General features: G+C 37.5%; 1 non-coding gene across 1 annotated transcript; it reads left to right on the forward strand.

Annotated features, from left to right (window-relative positions):
* Positions 1 to 3,123: 3,123 nt before the first annotated feature.
* Positions 3,124 to 3,195, forward strand: TRNAD-GUC (transfer RNA aspartic acid (anticodon GUC)). The gene has a single exon. It is a non-coding gene; the product is annotated as a tRNA-Asp (tRNA).
* Positions 3,196 to 9,862: the final 6,667 nt, after the last annotated feature.

Consider the following 9,862-nt stretch of genomic DNA (forward strand, 5'->3'; position numbering starts at 1 on the left):
GCTGATCCAAACCATTTACAGGCCAAGTTCGTTTGGAAGAGCTTTGGTGATAGGATGTGATACCTGTGGGGTGGGGTGTGATGGGGTGTGACAGGTGTCTAAGCAGTAACTTACATAGTAAGATCAGTTTTATGTCTGAGCAAGTATGCTAGAAGGGCCAGCCTGAGGAGTCAGGCCCAGAGTGACTAGCTTGGGAGCAGGTAAAGATAGAGATGTGGAGATGTGTAGGTAAAAAAAAGTGGTGATCCAGCTGGCTGTCTTTTCTTTGGCTGCTCCGGAATCATGTAAGAAGCACCAACTACACTACCTGCCAGTCTTGCGAGTTAATTACGTAAGCAGCCCTTGTCAACATTATGGCTTTCCGGCAAATTCAGTGAGGTCGCTGGGGGAGAAATCTCCACGTCTTCTCAAAGTTGTCTAGAATTGTAAAGATTTCCCACCCAACCTGAAGCAAATCCTTACAGTGCTAAATCTAAGCGATATGATAAGATCATGACCTTTTCAGAAATGCCTTTGATGTCAATCCTAATTCCGCTAAATTTTACCTGACAGGATAAGAATGAAACATTATAAGCTAGTTTGTCAAGCATTTCAGTAATCTGTTGTGGCAATAATCTGCTGCAACTCAGCTCTGCAATGATGGGGTCTGGTGAGTGATGTTCTTTGACTTGGAAGGAACTTATTAAGTATTTGACTATTGATTAATGAAGTAAAAATGCACTAAGTAGACCTTGAAGTGATAAACTGAATAGAAACCGTGGCAGATATTAGTCCCACCTACCCACTATCCATACTGTGACTTATTTTGAAAATGATAACTGTTCATTTTCTTACCCACATACCTACAGTGGCTCAGAAAAACCAGTGTTGACAATCAACAGATACAGAAATGAAAAATATTGTGGGTAACTCCTATCTTGAGTTTTAATCACCATTATGAAAGTGAAAAAAAAGGGCCTTTAAAGGATTAGAGTTGTGAAAGCCCATTTTTCCTCAAGTGGCCATTCTGATGTATAAATTAAAAAGCTATGCTCTCACTTTTTGATAATATAAACATAAAAGATCAAGGAAATTGAAATTGCATTTTTATTTTTTCAGGTAGACTTTATGATTGGCCATAACAGCAAAGTAAGTGATGTTTTTGAGTTGATCATTATTCTCGTCTTCATCAATGTGCCCCATTTTCCCAAAGACCACAGGTACTACAGTTCACAAACTAAAGAAATGGGACTATTTTGGTCATTATTGCTTTTCTTAATATTTTCATAAGTTATCAAGTTTCTTTCTGTTAAAATTTCGCTCTGTATCCACAAAGATTGTTGAGTGCTTAGAGGATTGACAGCACACAGTATATTCGTTTTTCTGCCTCTTGCTTTGTGCCTCGATGTGATGCATAGGGTACCGTCTGAAATATTTGCTACTCTTGTAGACTAGCAGCTCATGAATCCCTATTGAGGCTTGTTTGCCATAAGTAACTCTTTTTTTTTTAATCGTCCAGGTTAGATATTAACATGTCATTCCAGACTATATGTAGTTTTTGAAGCTTCTTTCTAGAACTATTCTCTCAATGTAATCATAATGCAAATGACTGAAAACCTCCCCCTTTATCATAAAACATGAATCTCATTCATAATGGTTAAAACCAAGTGAGGTATAAAACCAAGGTGGCATGGAAGATTCCACTAGAGATGGAGGGCTTACTAGTGTTGCCTTGCAGTTTCTTCCCTAGACTTCGAACATTTTGTGTTCATGACATCCCCTTACACTTTGAATACTATGGCCCCAAACCTTGCTTCATGAGATTCCCTGTGTGGGCAACTCACTTATCAAGAATTACAATTTCTTGAGAAGAAAGTGAGAAGATACTAGTTTGATAACACAAAGCAACTGTTCGTGTCTTGGTGCCCAACAGGTACTATTATAAATTACTGACATGTAATAGTAAATGGCAGTTTCTGCATTGCTGCCACTAAAAGATAAATCTCTGACGTATTAGTCCGGCTTTTATTGTCTCTTAAAACATCATCAGATTGATTTTAGAGTAGCAAGGATATAAGATAAATACACAGGATACCCTTCTCATAAAGGAGAGGAAAACCAGCCTTCTTTGTGCCTGAGTGCTCTAGTGTCAAAATGGAGTGACATTTCTGAGCAACTTCTTGTTTCAGCACAAAAAAATGTATACCTGTTTCATACTTGACTTTAAAAAATGTAGAGCCAGCTTGTTGTAGAAGAAAAATCACAGGACCAAGAGAAAGAAAAACCAATGTTTCAGTCCTACTGCTATCACTAACAAGCTGTATGACCTTTAACAAGTCACTTAAGTTCTCTGCACCTTAGTTTCCACCTCTGTAAAATTTTATGGTTAGATTAGATGACCTTCAGGTTCCCTTTTGGTTTAATATCTTACAGTCTAATATGATTAATGTACATAATACCATATGTACTTTATTTATAATTATGTACCTTAGTTGTATGACGTGACAGCAATATATGACTACAGAGTTAGCAATTTTTTGAAGATGAAAGGAGACAATGTGGCTGCTGAGGCAGGCTAATAATAATGATAATAATAATAATAGTGCTTGTGTATTATTAATTCACTCAAATTTTTTTTCAGGGTCTCAAGTTCATAATTCTGAAATCAGTCCTTACTATACAGGAAAAGTAAGAGATTGTGATGAATTTATATTGGACCACACCATTTCTTAGGAGATGAGTTTGTTTTTCTTAAAGTACATTCAAGATATCTGCTTTAGTCACCATCTTTCTTTTTCTCATAAAAGTTGAGTATAGAACGTGAAATAAAATGTTTCATTAGTTGGGCTTCAGTTAATTAAGCTTTTACTGTACATAAAATCCTAATTAGTAACATGGGAATCTGGTTGGGTTTTGGGGAATTAGTACATTCAGCTCTCAGTGCCAGATTTGATTAGGGATATGGGCTGACTACATGATAGTATCCAGAAGAGATCAACCAGAAAGGTAAAGGTAAAGCGTGCTGGAGTCAACTATTTTTTTACCCAGCTTTATTGAGATATAATTGACATATAAGCTTGTGTAAGTTTAAGATATATTATGCAAAATGGATAAAAGAATTTAAAATATTTGAGTTGAGGGAATTCCCTGGTGGTCCAGTGGTTAGGACTTGGTGCTGTCACTGCCATGGCCCGGGTTCAATCCCTGATCGGGGAACTAAGATCCTGCAAGCTTCATGGTGTGGCCAAACACACACACACACACACATATGTATATATATATATTTCGGTTGAAGAAAAAAGAGCAGGAGATAGATCTATCTTCCATCTTTTTGAAGAGCTCTCTTGTGGAAGAGTGAGTAGAATCCCACTTGGAAGGGATCTGAAAAATTATCTATTCCAATACCTCCCCTTATATATATCCATATAATATTTGAATCCCTTCTACAGCATTCCATTAAGTGACTGAGATCATCTGGAGAACTTCTGATGCAGCCCATTCCACCCATGACTGCCCTGGTTAGCTCTTCATTATACTGATCTCAAATATGTCCATCAGCTGGTTTAAACCATACAGAATACATCTAATTCCCTTTCATACCATAACCCCTCAGTACTTGAAAAACAGTTAAGCATGTCCTCCTATTGGATCTAATTTTTGCTTCCCAGAATCTTAACAAGTAAACTTGTTCTCCAGAGGGTGGAGCTAGCACCAAGAACCCTCCACTGCTTAAAAACTGCTATTGGCTCTCTGTTGCCAGAGCTATTGTACCGAGTTTCTTATCATGGCATTTAAGGATCTGCCTAACTTCGGCCTTAATTCCCATTATTTCTCCCATGCCAGCTCTACTCCAACCTCTTTTGACCTTTCTCTGTTTTATTAATGAGTTATTTATTTTGTTTTCATTTGTGCCCCTCTTCTAGAATAGCCTTCTTTCCCTTCTGAGACCAGTGAACTTTCAAGTTCAAGGTCCAGGTCAAATGTCCTTTTTTTTGTCAAATCTTCCTATGCTTCTCGTTATTCCCATCTCCTTCTATCAGAAAACTGTTCCCTAATCTGTTGTTTTTCAAAAAAAAGATTTTGTTCTTTTTTGTGGTTGAGTAATATTCCATTGTATATATGTACCACATCTTTTATTTTATTTTATTTTATTTTATTTTATTTTATTTTATTTTATTTTTTGGCTGTGCCACATGTGGGATCTTAGTTCCCTGACCAGGGATCAAACCCACGCCCCCTGCATTGGAAGCATGGAGCCTTAACCACTGGACTGTCAGGGAAGTCCCCTAATATGTTCTTATACTCATAGCCTATAACTCTTTTAAATTGTTAAATTATAACATTTTATGAATGTTGCCCAGCTGGAATGTGAACTCTTGAGGTTAAATACCATGTCTTTTTCACATTTCTTTCCAATAGATTTAACATATTAGAAAAAAATGTATCAATGATATATAAAGTGGTATTTCATTTCATTGGTCATAAACTTCATTCATCAGTTTCATAGGATGTTACCTAATTTTACCTTTCTGAAATGTGATTCATTTAATCTGTTGCTTCTTTTGTTAGACTTCCATCATATACGTCTCTTCTCAACATTTGTCTTTCCAGGTTGAAGAACCTTTTTTTGCTCCCCATTCCATTAATTGTTTTTTTTCTGGATCTTTTCCATATCTGTCATGGAACAGAACACTGAGCGGGAATTACTGGAGTTGGAGTGGGGAGAGAGGCACAGTAGCAACTGATAGCACCATTCATCCTAGGTGAAAATTCTAAACGTTGTTATGCTACCATCACTACTTCTTTTCATTCTTGCTTGCTTCCCGCAGTACAGCTTCTTAATTCTCACTGAATCACAAAGCAGTTGTGATTACTTCCAAGTCAGTGGCTTATTATTAGTTTGTCTTTCTTTGCTCAATAATGCATATCCAGAGATGTTGTACTTAAAATTATTTGCATTTTAGTGTGTGGTACTAGAATGTTAGTTCTTACTCTTCATTTGAACATCTTCTAAAGCATTGCAGATTAATTCTGAATCAACTTTAAACTGGAATTTATGGAAAATTACAGGGTATTTCAAAGCCAAATTTTATTCTCTCAAAAAAGGAGAGGAAGGATGGGAAGGAAAAGTATAAAGGTTGAATGGGAGCCTGAAGTCAGTTTCTTTAGGTGAAAGTTTGAAAACAAAAACAATCTCCTTCTGAAACAAACAAAAAACAAAAACAAGAAACAACCACCTAGAGAAGCCATTTCAAACTTTGGCAGCATTAAGAAAGCTGTGGCCTGCTACATAGATCAGACATGGTAGAAGTTTGCCTGCCTCATCAATCTTTGAATAGTGATTCCTTTTGATGATTGAACTTGAGTTACTGAAAGCCCAGATAAGTGATAACAATAGATCACCTGGAACCCAAGAAGTGATGAACAAAGATGAATGCTTTTTAAAATACAGGGGAGCAATAGGAAAAGTTTTCATTAGATAAACTATCTATATTTTCCCCTCCCTGCCAACACATAGTATTTCAAATTCTTTATCCTAGAGTCTCTGGCAAAATGTCCCATACCTAGAAGGCTCCAACATGATACACTAAAATCTATTTGAACACCAATGTTATTTTGGAAATAAATGATCTAAAATGCTTGGGAAGGTCCTCATGTCATTGGATTCCTTATGAGATTGGATTTTCCCCCAGATCCCTGGACTTGGATTCTAGGGAAAATGAACCCTTTCTGTGGGGGTGTTGAGGCAAGAGTGAACTGTTAACATTTGGTGTGCATCTCTGCAAACCTATGTTCTATTATGATGAGAAGTGAACATTGATCTCTGAGCTACCATTTCTACTTCTGAGAAAAATTACATTTGAAAGTTACTGAAAATGAAGCATTTATGCCTTAAATTCTACATCTATAAATAGTATATGTTTGGGCTTTTCACTTTTTCCCTTATGTGAGATATTTCTGCCTTTAAACAAATGACACATTTAGGTTCAGATATGTAAGTTGAATCAGAAACTAGAAGGAGCTATTCTAATTTGAAGAAACCCTGATCGGGGAAATTCATAGCAGGCTCACTCTTCTTCTGTGGTCTTTTAGGGCTTCTGACCTTCTCTCTCAAACATAGAATTTTGGCTCCAAGTTCCTTTTTTGCTTGTCCTGGCATTTGCTCTGCTAAGAGGCAGCTCTTTAAAGAAGGATAGTGTGAATTTCTACCAAATTGAACTAATGCTGTAAAAAATGGACCTGATTTTAAACCAACCAACCAAACACCAAATAAGAGACCATTTAAAGCAATCGAAACTGGAAATAAAACTATGTTTGCCTGAATCACTGAACTTAAAGTTCTTAGCATTCTCTGAACTGAATATGTAGCATGGCAATATTTAATTCAGTTTAATTCACTAAGTCAAATGATGGCTTATTTTCATGCTTTGTTACTGCCTTTGAAAAAATCATAAGATATTCTTTAAAAGTTAACACAATAGTGATAGAATTATAGTATATTTTCAATCTAAAAAGACCTTAGAGACTAACCTGACTGCCTCCTTTCTCAGATGACAAAATCGAGACCCAGAGAAAATGGAGTAAGGCAGGTCTTATGTAACATTGGTTATTCTCTCAGTTCAGTGATCTTTCCAATACTGCAGGATGTTCCCTATGTAGTCAACTCTATGGGGATTGTAACTTGACGAGAACAATAATGAAGGATGTTAAAAATTGCCACTAAGTTTCTGTTCCTCTTCATTAGCATAAGTAGTGAGGCTCAGGTTCAGGCTTATTGGAGGGAAGGACTCGGGCTAGAAGCCAGTTGTAGATGGAACAGGGGAAGGTTGTCCTAGACCCTCTGAGTTTCAGAGAAAAGCTGACCCAGACAGAAATACCCTTAATTCTGTACCAATCTTGTGTTTCGTAGTTCCCAGTTTCCCACCAGTTTGCCCTCTTTAAGGCATAGACTTAGGCTTGGCAAAATCCTTATAGGTATGTAAGTCATCTATTCCTGTTGTTTGAGTCCTTTCCACAACGTTCTTGACACGTGGCCATTAAACACATGCAGGGATGACATATCTTCATGCTGTTCAGCTGTCCTCATCACTCTCTTATGAACATGCTCTATTTGGTCCATGGCCTTTTAAAAACAGGGAACCCATAGTTGAATACAACAGTCTGCGTATAGTTTGGGCAGCCCAAATTCGATCAAGAATGTCATATTTCTCTTCCTAGAGTCTACGTTTCCATTCACACAGCCTATGCTCATGTCAGCCACATCATCCTGCCAACTCATTGTGCTTACAGTCAACTAAGATGTCTTAGTCTCTATACACACGCTATTTTAAAGCCAGTTTCTCCCACGATGTACTTATGTAGTATAGATATTTTTTAATGCAAATGCAAGATTTTTTATATCTGTATGAAATTATAACATGTTATATTTAGCCCATAGTTCCATCCTGGCATGAATTTGGGGCATCATAATTGTATTATTCAACATGTTAGCTATTCTGACTAGCTCTGTGTCACCTAAAAGCTACTTCCTCACCCATGGCATGGATTTAAAAAAAGTGTGTTATATAGGATGAAGGGAAGGAGATCACTAGAGACAAATTAACCATATTAAACCTTGGTATGATTGTTCATTCATTTACGTGTTAACTTAATCAGCACCATCACTTGTCTCATATATTGTTTAAACTCATCCAATAGTATATCACAAAAGACTTTGCAAAATGCTTTGCTGAATATGAAACACTTACATTTACCTATTTCCCTGTCAGTTAGTCAGCCTGCTCAAAAGGAAACTGAAGTTAGTCTGTCAATACATATTCAGAGTTGCCTATACTGACTACTGGTACTGGATGCATCCTGGTCTCAGAGCTAAGTCAGTACTGTCAGAAATCTTTTGTGCGGGCCAAGAAACATAAGTGCTTTTAACACTACTTCCTCATGAATCCTAGGCTTCAATGTATTCTTACTAATGATTCTGTTATTCTTTCTAGTTCAAAAATAAATCTCTTTGACAGAAAAGACGGATGTTAAATAGGGGTTAGCTGCTTATTGATTCCAGGATTTGTTTGACAACTATCAGCATTGCACCACTGGCTCTGGCAGTGTTCATATTCACTCATTTTTTATCATGCACTGGATATACCTTAAAAACCCTCCACCCCTGAATTGTGTGGCCTGCACATCTTTCCTAAGTTATATTAGGTTTAGCTGATCAGACCCTATTCTCGATTATATGCTATAATCTTCATATTTTAGCATCACCTTTAAAAAAAATCTGACTTTGTGAAAAAGTTCGCAATTCTAGCCATATCTTAATCTTAAGGAAATTTCCCTTTTATCTCCTGTCAAGAGTACTAAGATAATGATGGTGAAGGTTATGAAAATGACAGTGACAACAACATAAGTATTCTAGGAGCTAACAGCTATTAAGCACTTACTAGGTGCCAAGAACTATTGTCTTAGTCCGTTCAGAGCTGCTGTAACAAAGTTCCATAGACCGGGTGGCTTATAAACAACAGGAATGTATTTCTCAGTTCTGGAGGCTGGAAAGTCCAATATCAAGGTGCCAGCTGACTCAGGTTCTGGTGAGGGCCCACTTCTTGCTGTGCCCTTGCATGGTGGAAGGGGCAAGGGAGCTCTCTGGGGTCTCTTTTAAGGGTACTAATCCCATTTATGAGGATCCCACCCAAATGACCTAATCTCCTTCCAAAGGCCCCACCTCTTAACATTGTCCCATTGGGGGTTGGGATTTCAACATGAGTTTTGTGAGGACACAAACATTCAATCCATAGCATATCCCAAGTGCTTTTCCCTTGTTAATTCTTAATTTTTACAACTCTTTGAGATAAATTCTATCATCTCCATTTCATATGAGGGCATTAAGTAGCTTGCCCCAAATCCCATGGTTAGTAAGTCTCAGAGCTGGAAACCCTGCGTTCTGATTCCGTAGCCTGGGATCTAAACCTTTAGTCTACTGCTTGAGAACACAGGTCAGACACTGAAAGGTTGAGTTGTCAGGGAAATTGTGATGCAGTCTCAGAACATCTTACAGGCAGACTTGTGGGGTGTACAGAATTAGTTTTTGGCATGCCTCATCTCCTCTTCTGCACATTTAACTACCCTACTGCTTCTTGTTGCCAACCTCTGGGTTTTCTCTACTTGTAAGCTATCCTTAGCTCTTCAGCTAAATTATAAAGTTCTAGAGAGTATGGTTTATGTTTCCCACATACTATAGCCAAGCACCGTGTTAAATGTGGGGGTGTATGTGAAATCCTTGTGGAATTAAATAGGTGACAAACTTCGGAGTCCATTGTTTAAAAAAATATAACGGGTTGTATTCTAGAGGAGGTGTGTGTGCACGCGCATATTCAGGAGCTCAGACGCGTTCTCAAATGAGCTGTGAGTAGTGAGGGGAAACGCGGGACCTGGCATAGAGCAGCGCTCAGTGACCGTCTGCTAAATGAATAAGTGAGTGAGTCAGAGAGGCAGAGAGAGTTTCCTTGGATTAAGATCAATGTCAGTGTCCCCCCTGCCTTATTTCTGCAAAATATATACTCTTTTGAACCATTAACTAATTGATGCAGTGTGCTAAAGTCTTTTATTGAGATCTGAGTCACAGTAATTATGCCAGCAGTTTACTATACTATTTCATTACAAGTTCAATTAAAAACACAAGTGTGTATCTGTATGGGATGTGTGTTTATATATATAATCTCCAAAGACAGATAAGAATATTGTGTGTTTTTTGTTTGGATAAACAGATCAACTTGTAGTGTCTTTCAGCTAGGTGAATGCAGTTTATTATCTTAGTATCTGGGTAAATCTTGAGGTGCACATTGACTCAGACCTATTCAAATTTAATATCAGACTTTAGACAAATCCT

Source organism: Hippopotamus amphibius, chromosome X (genome assembly GCF_030028045.1).
Source record: "Hippopotamus amphibius kiboko isolate mHipAmp2 chromosome X, mHipAmp2.hap2, whole genome shotgun sequence".
In the NCBI taxonomy this organism is placed as follows: Eukaryota; Metazoa; Chordata; class Mammalia; order Artiodactyla; family Hippopotamidae; genus Hippopotamus; species Hippopotamus amphibius.